This window comes from Dreissena polymorpha, chromosome 4 (genome assembly GCF_020536995.1).
Source record: "Dreissena polymorpha isolate Duluth1 chromosome 4, UMN_Dpol_1.0, whole genome shotgun sequence".
NCBI lineage: Eukaryota > Metazoa > Mollusca > Bivalvia > Myida > Dreissenidae > Dreissena > Dreissena polymorpha.
Genome location: NC_068358.1, coordinates 18,886,646 through 18,903,134, shown reverse-complemented (window position 1 = coordinate 18,903,134; position 16,489 = coordinate 18,886,646). Strand labels below are relative to the sequence as shown.

At 36.2% G+C, this 16,489-nt stretch overlaps 1 long non-coding RNA gene across 1 annotated transcript; it reads right to left on the bottom strand.

The window, feature by feature from the left end:
* Positions 1-2,275: 2,275 nt before the first annotated feature.
* On the bottom strand, positions 2,276-5,041 carry LOC127880093 (uncharacterized). Its single transcript, XR_008049415.1, has 3 exons — positions 4,639-5,041; positions 3,933-4,106; positions 2,276-2,371 (listed from the first exon to the last, which is right to left on the bottom strand). It is a non-coding gene; the product is annotated as an uncharacterized LOC127880093 (long non-coding RNA).
* Between the last annotated feature and the right edge of the window lie 11,448 nt (positions 5,042-16,489).

Below are 16,489 nucleotides of genomic sequence, written 5' to 3'. Positions count from 1 at the left end.
ATGATGTTTAAAAAAACTAGGCGTATGCGTTCTTGAGTTATCATCCGAAAACCATTTTACTATTTCGGGTCACCGTGACCTTGACCTTTGACCTAGTGACCTCAAAATCAATATGGGTCATCTGCGAGTCATGATCAATCTACCCATGAAGTTTCATGATCCTAGGCGTATGCGTTCTTGAGTTATCATTCAAAAACCATTTTATTATTTCGGGTCACCGTGACCTTGACCTTTGACCTAGTGACCTCAAAATCAATAGAGGTCATCTGCGAGTCATGATCAATGTACCTATGAAGTTTCATGATCCTAGGCCCAAGCGTTCTTGAGTTATCGTCTGACAACCACCTGGTGGACGGACCGACCGACCGACAGACCGACCTACAAACTGACATGAGCAAAGCAATATACCCCCTCTTCTTCGAAGGGGGGCATAAAAATTGTGGGGGGGTGAGGTTGGGGGGAAGGGATTCTGGTAGGGGCGTGGGGTATTGTTTGGGTGGAATCCATTTTGGTATTCAGGTAAGTGTTGTTTTGTCAAAGTAATAATAAAATGTGATCATAAAAAATAACAAATGATCTCACACTGACATGATAAATATCCTCTATTCATAAAACATGAAATTTAAACTTATTGCATTTGTTTCCCCTGTATATAAGAAAGATATAATAGTGTATTACCTCCCCTGTCCTGCTTATATTTATATTAATCAACAAAACTTAACATTAACAAAATATTTAATATACAAAATATATAAAAAATCTCATATTCTAATAATATTTTTACTGATCCACTTTATTTTACTCAAAGGATGATGTTTCATTGGACTGATAATTATAGATTTAGGATTACAGACCAGTTGCTTCAGTTATATTGTTCAGAGTTTGCCCTGTTGGCCGCGTATGCATTCTTGAGTTATCATCCAAAAAACCATTTTACTATTTCGGGTCACCGTGACCTTGACCTTTGACCTAGTGACCTCAAAATCAATAAGGGTCATCTGCGAGTCATGATCAATGTACCTATGAAGTTTCATGATCCTAGGCCCAAGCGTTCTTGAGTTATCATCTGACAACCACCTGGTGGACGGACCGACCGACTTACCGACAGACAGACCGACATGAGCAAAGCAATATTTCCCCTCTTCTTCGAAGGGGGACATAACAAAAAAAAACAAATGATCTCACACTGACATGAACAAATTTTCTCTATTTATAAAACATATAAATTTAAACTTATTGCATTTGTTTCCCCTGTATATAAGAAAGAAATAATAGTGTATTACCTCCCCTGTCCTGCTTATATTTATATTAATCAACAAAATTAAACATTAACACAATATTTAATATACAAAATATACAAAAAATCTCCTATTCTGATAATATTTTTACTGATCCACTGTATTTTACTAAAAGGATGATGTTTCATTGGACTGATAATTATAGATTTAGGATTACAGACCAGTTGCTTCAGTAATATTGTTCAGAGTGTGCCCTGTTGGCCGCGTATGCATTCTTGAGTTACCATTCAAAAACCATTTTACTATTTCGAGTCACCATGGCCTTGACCTTTGACCTAGTGACCTCAAAATCAATAGGGGTCATCTGCCAGTCATGATCAATGTACCTATGAAGTTTCATGATCCTAGGCCGCAGCGTTCTTGAGTTATCATCTGACAACCACCTGGTGGACGGACCGACCGACAGACAGAAAGACCGACATGAGCAAAGCAATATAGCCCTGTTCTTCGAAGGGGGGCATAATGAAAGCTTGTCATTTTTTATCTTTTTAGAGGTCACAGTGACCTTGACCTTTGACCTAGTGACCCAAATATGGGTGTGGTGTGTAGACCTCATCAAGGTGCAGCTACATATGAAGTTTCAAAGTTGTAGGTGGAAGCACTTTGATTTTAGAGCCAATGTTCAAAACCTTGACAAAATGTAAAGGTTTTAGCACGACGCAGACGGCGGACACGACAAGCTGGCTATGACAATACCTCAGGCTTTCTTCGAAAACATCCGAGCTAAAAATTAAAAAGAAGTTCGCAGAGCATAAAAAGAATCCAAATGAAAGTGCTGCATTTTCCAAAAAAGTATATATGTAAAATATATTAGAAAAAACATGTAAGTGATGGATAAATGTTAGTCATGTTATCAATTTTTAGATTCATAATATGATGTCACATTCACATACAGTTATGCAATGCTGTCTAACTAAATGTTTCCAGGCAACACAAATGATGAGGTGAAAAAGAAACTCACCAATGATAAAGATCTTCTTTGTCTGAACAGCACTGTAGGTGTGCCTGTTTCAATGAAGGTCGCCTTTGCAGCTGAAGTAGACGTCTCTGGGGGTAATGTCTGGTAACTGTGGCTGTAATTATAAGAACTGTCAAAACTACAACACTGTCAAGACAAGAGCTATCGCAAACTGAATGCTCAATCATTCAACCATTTCATGTTAAAATGGGGGATAATTTGGTCCAAATCCAGGTCAGGGATATAATTCCAAGTAAGAGACCATAGGCGGATCAAAGGGGGGGGCGGACGCAGTCAATTCATTCGATGTTTCACACTTAACTAGATCTAAATCACCTATTTAAACTCATTTTTCCTCTTTTTCGTACAAAACATTTCCCACTTATCACAGACAATCGCTTAAAGTTTTATTTTTAGACTCTCTGTCGCTCAGTTTTTCAAGTCGAACTTTGTGATTCTTTACTTTAAGTAAAGTACATAAGGCGTGACATGCTCGAAGTGGTTGTCAAAGCCTTCAAAATCACTAACATCGTTTAAAAATTGAACCATCATCTTCAGAATCCTTTACTTTATTTTGCAATGGTCAGCAATCCAATTACTGACTACCTTTATTTCATTTTGTAACGTAAACACCAAAAATATCAATATCAATCTGCAACATTTGTCAACCCCAAATATATTGTGGACGTGCCCGACTTTGATAGGCCTTGATGTCATTTGAATGAACTAGAACTCTGCAAGTTGAGTGTGTCGTCCGACAATGTTTAATCCATTTGCATGGAACCTTTCAAGATGAAAATCATTTGAATCATTGCATTCAGGTAAGTATGAGTATATATATACAAAATTTCAAGCTTCATAGTACTAAAACATGCCAAAGCAAAAGTTACAACACTTCAAGTACATCAAACTGCCAAAGAAATGTCAAATTATAGATAGCTCTTATACCTTTTTGTGATACTTACTTGACAAACATTAAGTGGCCAAAATAACAATGGTCAAACAAGAGATGTGTTTGTCAGAAACACAATGCCCCCTAATGCGCCGCTTTTTTTTTACCTTTGACCTTGAAGGATGACCTTGACCTTTCACCACTCAAAATGGGCAGCTCCATGAGATACACATGCATGCCAAATATGAAGTTGCTATGTTCAATATTTCAAAAGTTATTGCAAAACTTTACTGTAATATTAAAGTTTTGGTTTAGTTTATTTTACCTTTGACCTTGAAGGATGACCTTGACCTTGACCTTTCACCATTCAAAATGTGCAGCTCCATGAGATACACATGCATGCCAAATATGAAGTTGCTATGTTAAATATTTCAAAAGTTATTGCAAAACTGTACTGTAATATTAAAGTTTTGGGACAGAATGACAGACAAACAGGCCAAAAACAATATACCCCCGATCTATCGATCCGGGGGCATAAAAAGAACAAAAGCAACTCTTTGGAACATGCCCTTAGCAAAAATCAAGTCCTGCAGCCGACAAGAATTAAATACCATGCCGCCTATCAGGCAACTAAAAAAGGTTGTCGACCAAAAGAAAGACCCCTGGACAACGAACAACAGGCCATCCCAAAAGCTCACCTTGAGCATTTTGTGCTCCAAAAGTTGACAACTTTTAACAAAACAATCTTTAATTTAAATACAGTTTTTGTTACTTATTATCATACATCTGGATCTGGAGAAACCAATTCTTGACTGGAGCTTGTGTTGCTCAAATGTGTTTCTTGTGTTGACACATTTGGTGAAGAGGAAGCTCCAACGGTTGTCATCCTACTGCTACTCAATTCATACACAGATGATAGACTAGACAACTCATCTTCAGATGATTCTGAACATTTTGTCTGAAATACCAAAAAAGCTACAAGTTTTCAAACATACCTAGTCAGTGTAATTTCTGTGGCCCAGTACAGGAATTGTCAAACATGAGCACCGCATAACGGGTGCCACGCTCGGCTGCAAAAGCTTGTCAGAATTTTTATTTTTTTAGAGGTCACAGTGACCTTGACCTTTAACCTAATGACCCAAAAATGGGTGTGGCGTGTAGAACTCATCAAGGTGCAACTAACTTATTATATATAAAGTTTCAAAGTTGTAGGTGGAAGCACTTTGATTTTAGAGCCAATGTTTTAGGTTTTAGCACGACGCCAGTGGACGACACGACATGACGAGCTGGCTATGACAATAGCTCGGGTTTTCTGCGAAAACAGCCTCGCTTATAAAAAACACTTTGATTTCAAGTTATATAAACAAGAGGGCCATGATAGCTCATATCATTCACCGCCTGACCTATGTTTTTTTTGCAATTTGGTACAAAACAATATTCCCAAAGTACCAAGAAAAACAACTGAAATCACATAATATAATATATCCTACCTCTGATCTCGTTTCAGAAGTTTGTTCTCTTGGCCGTGTGTACAAATACAAACGTAACACTTTCAACCGACTGTCTTTGTACAGATCTTCTATATTTTTCTTTTTTTCTATGCTATCACCTTTAAAGTCTTATATTTCATAACTGAAATTACATAATTGTCCAAGCTTTGAAATTCCTCCCAGGAAAAATGTGGCTGTTGCCACATTCAATAGTTCCCCAACTGTTATGGCTTTATCAATTTGAAAATGCCTTGTGCCCCCACCACTCTGAGCTCTGACTAATGTTTGTACCTTGTTTGGCCAGTGCAGTTAAGCCAGCCCAATTGTATGGCACAACACTTTTTCAAACCATTTTTATGTCCTGTTGATTTGGCATTCCTCCTTCTTCCTAGTTGATGCATTGAACAGTTGGCTGAAAAATTATTCCATGTTTATAAAAGATATCGGATTCATTATTCAATAAACAAGGCTATTGTCAAGCAATATGGTCGCCTACTGGCTCCACCATTGTCAGAAATTCCACCATTTTCAGAAAAAAAATTGGGTTGCCATAGCAACCACAATTTTTGACGCAAAATTTGGTTGCCATAGCAACCACAATTTTTGACGTAGGAACAAAATGAAATGACATCCATAATGTCCATATTGCCATCTATCCATTTTGCAAGTTTCATGAAAAAATATATAGAACTTTTAAAGTTATCGCAGGATCCAGAAAAGTGTGACAGACAGACTCATAGACAGACGCACAGAGCGCAAACCATAAGTCCCCTCCGGTGAAACTGGTAGGGGACAATTAAGGGTTTAGCAAGCACATTTAAGCGAGCTCTAACTTGCTTCCTATAACTGCTAACCTTTTAGAGAAAGCTACAAACATCAGGATCATACATGTGCAAGTTTTTGCATATTTACATTGTATGTTTTATATTGAATAGAAAAAAAAATTCTTGCAAAAAATGGCTCAAGAACATCCCCTTACAAAATGACAATGCTCATGTGTGTTAAACATGGTATGACTATGAAAAGTAAAGGCTACCATGGCTTTTTTTAAAGTCTCAGGGGATGGGGCCCTAGCCTTCATATATGGGGGTAAAATAGTGTGTTAAAACTAAATAGGGGATAATTTTCACGCGATGTTACTCATGGTGGAATTAAATTTTCCGGTGATAGTTTCATTTTGTGGGAAAAATGCATGAATTTTAAAGAAAATGTCTGAGGGGATGTATCCTATATTATGCTACAGCTATAAAATAAAAAAGCCCTTGCTTCTTTCATGCCAAAATGTATTGCAGATGATTTATAAGGTTTATAGAAAATTACAAATAAGCCACAAATAAGCCACATTTCAAAATAATGCATTTAATGCTGGAATGTGCTAAGTAAAATACTTGAATTTTTATTCATAATAAAGGGAAGGTTAACATATCAAATTAGAATGCAAAGAGGATTGCATTTTCCAACTATAAATGCTAAGGCTGTTCACAAATGACAGACATCTCAAATGGATGAAACCAAATTCAGGGTTGCTTGATCAACAAATTGAACATTAATTAAGACTGTATAAAAGCATTTTTTCTTTCTTTTTAAGGACCCATGGAAGTTACAAAAGATGCCATGATGGCTCTTTTTCGCTCACCTGCGGAGATGTTTCATGCCAAATATCTATGCTCTAAATCTCATGGTTTCCCAGAAGATTTTAAAAGTGTTCACGTCAGTAAAATACATTTGCCCTAGATACAAGGTAATTTTAACCCCTGGGGTATAGTTTGAACAATCTTTGTAGAGCTCCACTAGATGATTGTTCAGGCCAAATATATATGCTATAGGCCTTGGTTTCGGCGAAGTAGGGTTTTAAAGTTTTCACTATATACATATGATATATAGAAAACACATTTACTCCCAAGGTGGTGAAAATGTTGATCCCAGGGGCATTATTTGGACAATCTTAGTGCAGGTCCACTAGGCATGTTTCATGCCATATATGTAAGCTCCTTGTCTTTTGGTGTCTGAGATTTTCAATCTAAATAATAAGGAAAACACATTTGCCCCAGTAAGACAATGCTTTTTTCAGCAGGCCACCATTCATTTCACAAGTTAAACATGATTCATATTCTATTTGTACAATAATGACTTCAAAATTTTGGATTTAGACAAACAGTCAAATACACTTTACCTCGGACAAAGGCAGGCACACGTTCACACACATGACGTACCCTTTGGGTCAAAAGTACATATACGCCAAAAGCTAAAAATAGATATTACCACGGTTACAAAATTGTCACCTTGGTGACAATTTTGTTTCTGCGGTAATAAATTGATCACTGTGGTGATATATTTGTAACTGCGGTGATTCTTTGTCTGACCCAAAGAGTTTGGTAAGAGCTAAATTAAACTGACCCATGAAATAACGTCTTGCAAAACGGCAAATCTGCAAATATTTTAATTGAAGCTTTATTCGTAGTAACTTAAGAACTGTCACTATATGTTTATATAATTAAAACGTCATAAAGAATTTATAATCTAGGTGACAATTTCAGAAACCTTATTATTTTCTGTTTCCTCAACGTCTGTGCTTGTGACAGCCGGATAAGTGTCATTAAACCGGGTATACTGTGAAGGCAGTGGACCGTTAAAAAAGCGATAACGAATTTATAGCACAAGTCTTTAACAATGGATTACCTATGATCGAATTGCGAAAAAGCAGATGATATGCCAATAAGTGTAATTTAACAAATAACATGTACGATTCACTCACCATTTATTTACTCAAACCGATAAGTGTGACAAACAGCTGGTGATCTCTATAAAACTCTTTAAACAAGAGCTGTCAGAGGACAGCGCGCTCGACTATTCGAGTGCTTGACAGTATAACGTAAGCCATCATGGGGAAATTGTTCATATTCAATAATTTATTAGGCGATCTTTCAAAAATAAAAAAGGAAAAAAAATAATAAAAAATTGGGGGGTAGGGGGGGTTGGGGGGTGAGAGGGGGGTATAATGTGGGGTGTGGTAATTTATAAGATGTTAAAAAAAAATCGGGGGGTGGGGGGGGGTATGGGGTGGTGGGGGTGTGGTAATTTATTAGATGTTTAAAAAAAAATTGGGGGGGGGGATGGGGGGTAGGGTGGGTGGGGGGTGAGAGGGGGGGTATAATGTGGGGTGTGGTAATTTATTAGATGTTTAAAAAAAAATTGTGGGGGGGGGTGAGGTTGGGGGGGAGGGATTCTGGTAGGGGCGTGGGGTATTGTTTGGGTGGAATCCATTGTGGTATTCAGGTAAGTGTTGTTTTTTCAAAGTAATAATAAAATGTGATCATAAATAAAGAAGTTATGGCAATTTAAGCAAAATGTTCAATTATCTAAGTGTAAAAGGGGCCATAATTATGTCAAAATGCTGGATACAGTGATCTGCTCTTGTTTATAGGTTGGGGTCATGTTGCTCAACAAGTATGCAACATATAAAAGCAATATGTCAAAGGATATAGGAAATATTTGGGGTAGTACGCAAACTCTAACATAGATTTATCAATAATATGCATATTCTAAGTATAAAAGGGGCAATAATTAGGACAAAATGCTTAATAGAGTTGTCTGCTCTTGTTTATAGGTTGGGGTGATGTTGGTAAACAAGTATGCAAAATATAAAAGCAATATATCAAGGGACAATGAAAATAAATGGGGTAGTACGAAAACTTTAACATTTGCTGCATATTCTAAGTGGAAAAGGGGCCATAATTATGACAAAATGCTTGATAGAGTTGTCTGCTCTTGTTTATAGGTTGGGGTCATGTTGGTAAACAAGTATGCAAAATATGAAAGCAATATGTGAAGGGAGAAAGAAAATATTTGGGGTAGAACAAACTTTAACATTTGCACGCAGACGCTAACGCTAATGCAGACACCGACGCCGGGGTGAGTAGGATAGCTCCACTATATATATATTTCATATATAATAGTCGAGCTAAAAAATGCTGTATTACTAAGAATAAATCTTTATCAACTTAACTTATCAAGTATTATTATTTTGTTTTTTGTTTATAAGATCCATGTATGAGTAATTATACATTTGTAGACCACACTCTACAACAAAATAAATGTTGACATGATTTTGATATTATGTGAGTCGGTTTGTTACAGGGAAAATTGGTTGAAAACTGACACAAACAAATAAATGTAACAGCAGGCATAAAAATATACCAACAGTCATAATTTGTCACCGCTGTGACAAAATTGTTACCGCAGTGACAAAATAGATATCACCGCGTTGACAAAATTGTTATTATCTATCTATCTATTATCTATCGGTGATATCTATTTTTAACTGTTGGCGTATTTGTACTTTTGACCAAAATGGTACGGCAAACACACAGAAGGATAGACACATGCTCAGACAGTCTGATGGCTATATGCCTCCATCATCTGTAGATATTGGAGCCATACAAAGATGAAATACCAACCCATATTTTTGGGAAATATACTTTTAAATTTGGGCCATAAATAGGTTGAGAACAATAAGGCGGTTCTTATAATAACTGAATGCAAGATCTATGAATATTTTTTGTACTGTAATAATTTTACACATCAGATGTTTAATTACCCAAGGTGTTCTCAGAGTTTGACTCTTTTCTGCTTTTGATCTTGGCAAAAGCCATTAAGGCGATCCGATGACCATAATGTGGGACAACTTCCCAACTCCCAACTTATTAGCAAATCAGACAATATAATTGTAAATACAAATGTTTCTTCACGCCATTGTCATACAGTATATATTGGAAAATGTAATAAAGTCAGATGCTTGCTACTTGCTGCTTAACTATTTTCTGACATTCACTACCATATACCTTAGTTTAGACCTTAAGTTTATTTCTCCTGAGCAAATATACATAAGGGGAGTTTAAGAATACCGTGATGTCCGTTGTCCGTCAGTGCGTGAGATGTGTGCGTTAACTTTTGACTTCTCTTTCTTAAACAGTTGAAAGATTGTAAGAAAACTCTTAAAATGTTTTTCAAATCTTTCGGATGCAAAAGAAGTTTGTTCAAAGTATGCCTCTAATTTGGTCACAAAGGGTCATGCCCTGGGGTCAGAAGATTTATATTGACTTGTGTAGTAAATAACTTGGAACATCTTTTTCTCTGAAATCACAAGGGTCAGAATTTTAATATTAATATGAAACATCTTATTTGTGTTTTCTACCAAATTTGTATAGTGAAAATCTCTGAAACTGCAAGGCTCAGAAGTTTGTTATTCAGCATATATCATCTTTAAGTGCTCAGTGTTTTGTCATTTAGTATATTTCTTCTTTAAGTGCTCAGAGTTTTGTCATTCAGCATATATTATCTTTAAGTGCTCTTCTGCTTAGATTGAATCATGCCACATGTGTCAAAACTTGCCACGCTCCAGAAGTCAAATCATATATATAGACTTATATAGGAAATAAAATTCTCTAAGGGTTGGGGGTTTAATGTTTAGTTTGCGACATTGAATGCTGGTACTATACTAAGTTTGATAAGATCATGCTTCTGGGTCAAAAATTGCCTCACTCTTACTTGTTTTGTTTTGTAAATACCTTTTTTTAGTAAACACTGTATTTTGTTATAATATTGTCTAAGACAACATTAAATTTTAGTCTGTCATAAAGAGTAAAAACTGAGATAAAAACTACAGTAATGAAACAAACATCACAAAATCTACATATAACATGTAAGTTTTTAAGTAAGTAAGGTGAGCAACCCAGCACCTTTAGGCACTCTTGTTTCTGGTAAATACTTGCTGCCAAGAATTAAACTTTACAAAATATCTGGCTATGAAAAATTTCCTCTGGCTATGATATTTTCAAAGTTTCATAGCCACATTGGCTATGAAGACAAAAAAGTTAGTTTTGCTGACTGTTAGTTTGTACCAAAATGAATTCATTAATTCAATAATTATAATTGTTTACTTTGTAACATAATTATTATTCCACTTAAAATGATCATCAAAGAACATCAAAGGTGTGCTTTTACTCAATTCATTAATACAATAATAGTTTAATTTGTAACATACTATTGCACTTAAAATGACCATCAAAGAAAATCAAAGCTGTGCTTTTCCTCATTTTTTCAATGATCTCAATTAATTAAAGAAAAATTTCAGGCACTTATTACAACAATTATAATTAGATCTATTTAATTGGAAAATGGTCATGGAGGTGAAACGTCCAGGGAGAAAACGTCTGGGGAGGAAACCTCTTAATTTTCGACACATCAAATATAGTGACGATTAAGATTAAAAATAGCGAAACATATTAATAGGACCTCTTTTTGACAAAGAACTTGTTTCTACATGGCTGTCAACTTTAATTGTTATGTTAATCCTCTTTTGATTACAGATTTTTTGCAAACAACGAGTATCTGCTTTCGAACCCTTCAGTGTACATCATTAAAAATTAATTCACCCCATGATTTGACCATGGTCACGTGACTTTTTACAGCAGCCGATTTGTGTAAATTGTCAAGCAAAGTTGAGAACGAGAATAAGACCATATTTTTATAAGTTGTTATAATGAAAATCATTACACATGTAAAAAGCATTAAGGAATACTATGATTTTTAAGTGTTTTATGATTAATCTATCAATAGCGTGTTGTGAAATAAATATATCCAATTATTAACAATAACAATGTTTCATCTTAATCTTCAGACTGATGATACTTCATGGTGACATTTATCATTGTTTAGACTTTAAATTTGTCAATATAGTTTTTTGTTTTAATTAATACTATTATTGTGGACAAACATTGGCTCAAAGTTATTTAAAGCAACGAATTTAAGTAGTGACAGTCACAACGTTTTTTTGACCCAGTGAAACCCCTTAATTTATTTCATGTTTTCTTAATTTCATTTTCTTCTAACACAGGCCACTGATGCTGAAACTGGAACTTGAAAGATTAACATGCAGTTCAATGATGATAGGTGATAAAAAAGCATCAAAATCCCCCCCCACATACACACACCGGAAAGAAATATGATATCTACATATCTCTAATGCGTGTAGTCGGATGCTAGCCCAAGTCGGTTAGGAAATTGGCTACTTAGTTGTTTTCCTTAGCGCCAATGTAGATAGTAATAAATTTATTGTAATTAAATACAATTGGTGAAGTCATCCAATGCACTAGTGTTTACAATTAACAAGTATATAGTATAATTAAAGTATATACTTAAGTATATTTATAACCAAATGCCCTATTTTCCTAAATTACGCGTGAAATGTGCCCTTTTTGGGGAAGCTCCCCTCTATTTTGAAAAGCTGGCTGGAGCACTGATATAGGCATGTTATAAACCATGTAAATTGTTTGAATCATATCTAATCGTCGATATTGAACATGGAGCATAAATAAAACATTAAGATTGAGATCATTTATTGAAAGAATCAACAGGATTTGCATATATTTTAATAAAATATATTATCAATACGCATATTATCACGCTTGATCCGTTATTGCCCTAATTCTTCATTTCATTTAAGGTGTTGCAAAATCTTAAACACGAATCAAAACTGAAATGGACTTTTGCAGGCAGAAAGACTATTAAATGGCCTTTTAATTAATGCGTAAACTTCTTACTTTCCAACAGAGTTATAGCATGTGGCCGCAAATAATGTTCAACCTCGATTTGGGAATGAGAAGAAAGTCAACAAAGTCGTATATACATGTCAGCAAAACATACCGAAATGTTTGACAAAGAGTAGCTCAGATAACGATTCAATCAATGCGTTTTGAAGAACAGGCCTTGAAGATGCTGTGTGCAAAGAATCATCTAAAAATGTCAACTATTTATCTCTTTACGCAGACTTGAACATCACAGTGATCCGCTATGGGTAATGGTCTGGTAATGGTAACTGACTGTACATAAGAAAAAGGTGACGAAGTGCGTGTGTGCGCATGCGTATGAAATGTAAACAAATGAAGGGTTCGAAAAAAAAGGTGAGGTTCGAGAATAGGTACTTTAACGATAGATCTAATTGTTTTTTGTGGTGACAATACAATATAGGTGGGGCTTAAAAGGTACTCTGGTTGACCCACATGGCACAAGACCATGTCAACTTTAAAATATGTTTTTCAGTGAGTCAGAGATTAATGCATATAATTAAGCTCTTAATATTTAAAATTCTTCCCACCTTTTGGGTCTAAACTGCAGGAGCTCCAGGTCCACACATTGTCATAAGCACGATAATGCATATTCATCATCACACACTGTCATGTAATTATTCAGGGGAGGAAGGAACTAAGAAATATAATACATGTACACAATTGTTCACAACCTGTGGCTTTTCAACCCTAAACAAGATGTGTTTGTGAAACACAATGTCCCCCTATATGACGTTTGACCTTGAAGGATGACCTTGACCCTTCACCACTCAAAATGTGCAGCTCCATGAGCAACTCATGCATTTCAAATATAAAATTGCTAGCTTTAATATTGCAGAAGTGACATTACATGAGCAATTTTGACCCATATATTTGACCTTGAAGGATGACCTTGACCTTTCACCACTCAAAATGTGCAGCTCCATGAGCTACACATGCATGCCAAATATCAAGTTGCTATCTTCAATATTGCAAAAGTATTCATAATATGAGCGATTTTGGGCCACATATATTTGACCTCTGACCTTGAAGGATGACCTTGACCTTGACCTTTCACCACTCAAAATTTGCAGCTCCATGAGATACACATGCATGCCAAATATTAAGTTGCTATCTTCAATATTGCAAAAGTATTAATAAAATAAGCGATTTGGGCCACATATATTTGACCTCTGACCTTGAAGGATGACCTTGACCTTTCACCACTCAAAATGTGCAGCTCCATGAGCTACACATGCATGCCAAATATCAAGTTGCTATCTTCAATATTGCAAAAGTATTCATAAAATGAGCGATTTTGGCCACATATATTTGACCTCTGACCTTGAAGAATGACCTTGACCTTTCACCACTCAAAATGTGCAGCTCCATGAGATACACATGCATGCCAAATATCAAGTTGCTATAGCCTGTTTTCCTGTCTATTCGTCCACCTAAGAGGTTGAAGGCGCGCATGCGCCTTACATGTTGACATGGATGAATGAAACTATTACACAAAGTTCAAGAAATATCTTATCTATAAGTTTAAACAACAAAAACATGTCGATAACTTCGGTAACACAACTTATTTACTTATGAAAAGGTTGCTGTCGACAAATCAGAATCATCCAAACTTTTCCTATGTATTCGTTCACATCATTCGATGACGTCACGCGCACACAATTTGAGGCCTCGGAAGGGGAAACACAGATCGGTGAATTGCACTATGAGAAATAAAAGATGAGCCCTTTCGCCACGAGAATATGTTAACTAGGCCGTCCGAAATTATATTTCCTGTCATTAATCATAAAATAAACACAAATAACAACTGTAGAAATAAGATACACATCTAAACAACAATAAACTTTGAAATATTAACAACAAAAAAAAGATAACAAAGTTTGTCTTTGGAAGTTTAAATTATGCAGTGCATGCACCGAAAAGCATCTTCCCTCCTCAAGACTCTTTTCTTGACACAGAAAGCAAGGTGAACTCAAAGTCCGCACTCATCACACTGTGCCCAGTTGACTATTTTAATAAACGAATTTTCGTCAGCTCTGCGTGGATAAAAAAGTCCACATACGCAGCAAACCTCCCTTTCCCCTTCTGAATCCGTTTCGTTGTCGCTGTCATTTATGTGAATGTCATTTATGTGAATGACATTTAACCCACTTGTAGAGGGCTGTGGACTTTTTGTGAGCTGCGGCAACGCTGGGGTCACGTCATCCTTTTGGGAGGGATACAAGTCTATTTCTTCAATGTACTGCTCGCTCGTGATTTTCTTACCACCAGGGTTTGGTTTAGAAAGTTTTTGTTTCTTATTCATGCAGTTACATTTATTCTTATTTGTTTGCACAGTTGTTTTATTTTTTTCTACTTCTGACTTTTTTTGTAGATAAGCATCGATTGCCTCTTTTCCTGAACAAAGTGCATTTATCTTTTGAAGCGGTGTCTCGTGCCTAAATGATTCACAAAGGTATAATTGGTTCTGTGAAATTGCTGTCTTGTCAAGTGGGTATATGCCTGTTTTCTTAAAGGCAGACACAATGTTCTACGGACTCATAGCCTTAAGATACGCTTGACAGGCGATGGCAGCTATATCGTACTTAATTACGATTTTACCCATGTTGGTTTTCATGTACGCAGCACATTCGCTGTAATAAAACCGCTTGAATGGCCCGAACACTGCGACATCAAGAGGTTGTAAAACATGTGAAGTGTGCCCCGGCAATACAAATATGTGTATGTTGTTGGAAAGCGCCCATTGGATCAACTCGGATGATGTATGAGTTGTATGTCCATCAAGTATAAGTAGGATGGGTTGGTTCTCGTGGTCCCGTTTTACATGTTTTAGAAAATGGATTTTAGGCAATCCTGAAAAACTGTGGTCGTTGACCACCCGGGATCGGACATAGCATAACCGGCCCCAGCAGATGCACCTTTCATTAAGTCTTCGTTGAATCTTTTACCTGTTAAATTATAACATATTATTTAGATTTAAGTCCGAAACATATCCGTAGTATTGATCGAAAAAGTCGTAATATCATTTGGTCACTATCAATTTATCGTTTTAAATGAGATACATATTGAGTTTCTCTTTCTTTTACAGTGTTTTTTTACTTATAAAGTCATGTTCGTAATTAAAAATTGTCTGACGTAAAATTGTATAAACTATGGTTAATGGCATAGATATTCGATATTCGTTTTTATACCTCACCTTTAAAAACAAAGTAGGGAGGTATGTTGCTTCCAGCTGCGTTGGCACATGCTATGAGGGTCATCGTTGCAGATCGTGGGGACGTTACTGAATGTGGTTTTTCATTGGAAGGGGCAATAATATTTGGCGGTCTGTGCTCTGGACTTATGCCAGTCTCGTCCATATTAAATATCAGGTCTGGTCTGGCCTGTTTTCAAGATGTAGGGTGTCAATGGTATTCTTAAGATTGTGAAAGTATGTCTGAACGGCCTCTGGGGTAGTATTTTTCGCTCTGTTGGAATCCAGAGCAGATGGCTTTAGTGTTGAAAGCCTTTCTCTCCAACGTCCCAAAAAAACCATAAAGCCAGCAGTTACTTAAGGGGTTTGTCTCTTTCCCTTCATCCAAGCTTGAACGCCAGTTCGCCAGCAAGTTTTTCATTTCCGTATTTGAATACCCGTATCCCAATCTTGCACATTGTTCTGCATGTTCTACCAGCCCCAGTTCCTCTTCTGTCTCAAGTACGGTTTCCCTCGCAAAATCTTCAGGATCAACCTTGCCAGAGACTCTGTCCCTCAATGTCTGGTAGGGGACACCATATTCCCTGGCCGCCTTGCGCAGAGACGATCTATGTTTCTTTACATCATAGTAAGCCTTTAGAATTTTATCTTTTGTATAGTTTCTATACTTGCCATTATATCTGGATGGAGTGGGCTTTTGAACGAAAGAAATGATTAGGAATTATAGGGCTCAACAATTGTAGAATTTGCAAAAAGATAAACGCCATAACGTTAATTGAAAATTAATTGACTACAGACATCGCAGTAACCCCATTGCGGACCACAATTTTTGAGCTAAAGCGTCTGTGTGAGTTCATTTGGTCCCGGCAATCCAAACAGCCTTGCAGACGGAAAGACAAATGTAAACACAGAGAAAAAAGTGAATTATATGCATATTTCATTAAAAGGATGACTGTTTTGGGCGAAAGGTTGGTTTATATTTTGAAAAATAGTTAAATTGAATAGATTACTTACCTTTTTTAGTTCGCATTTT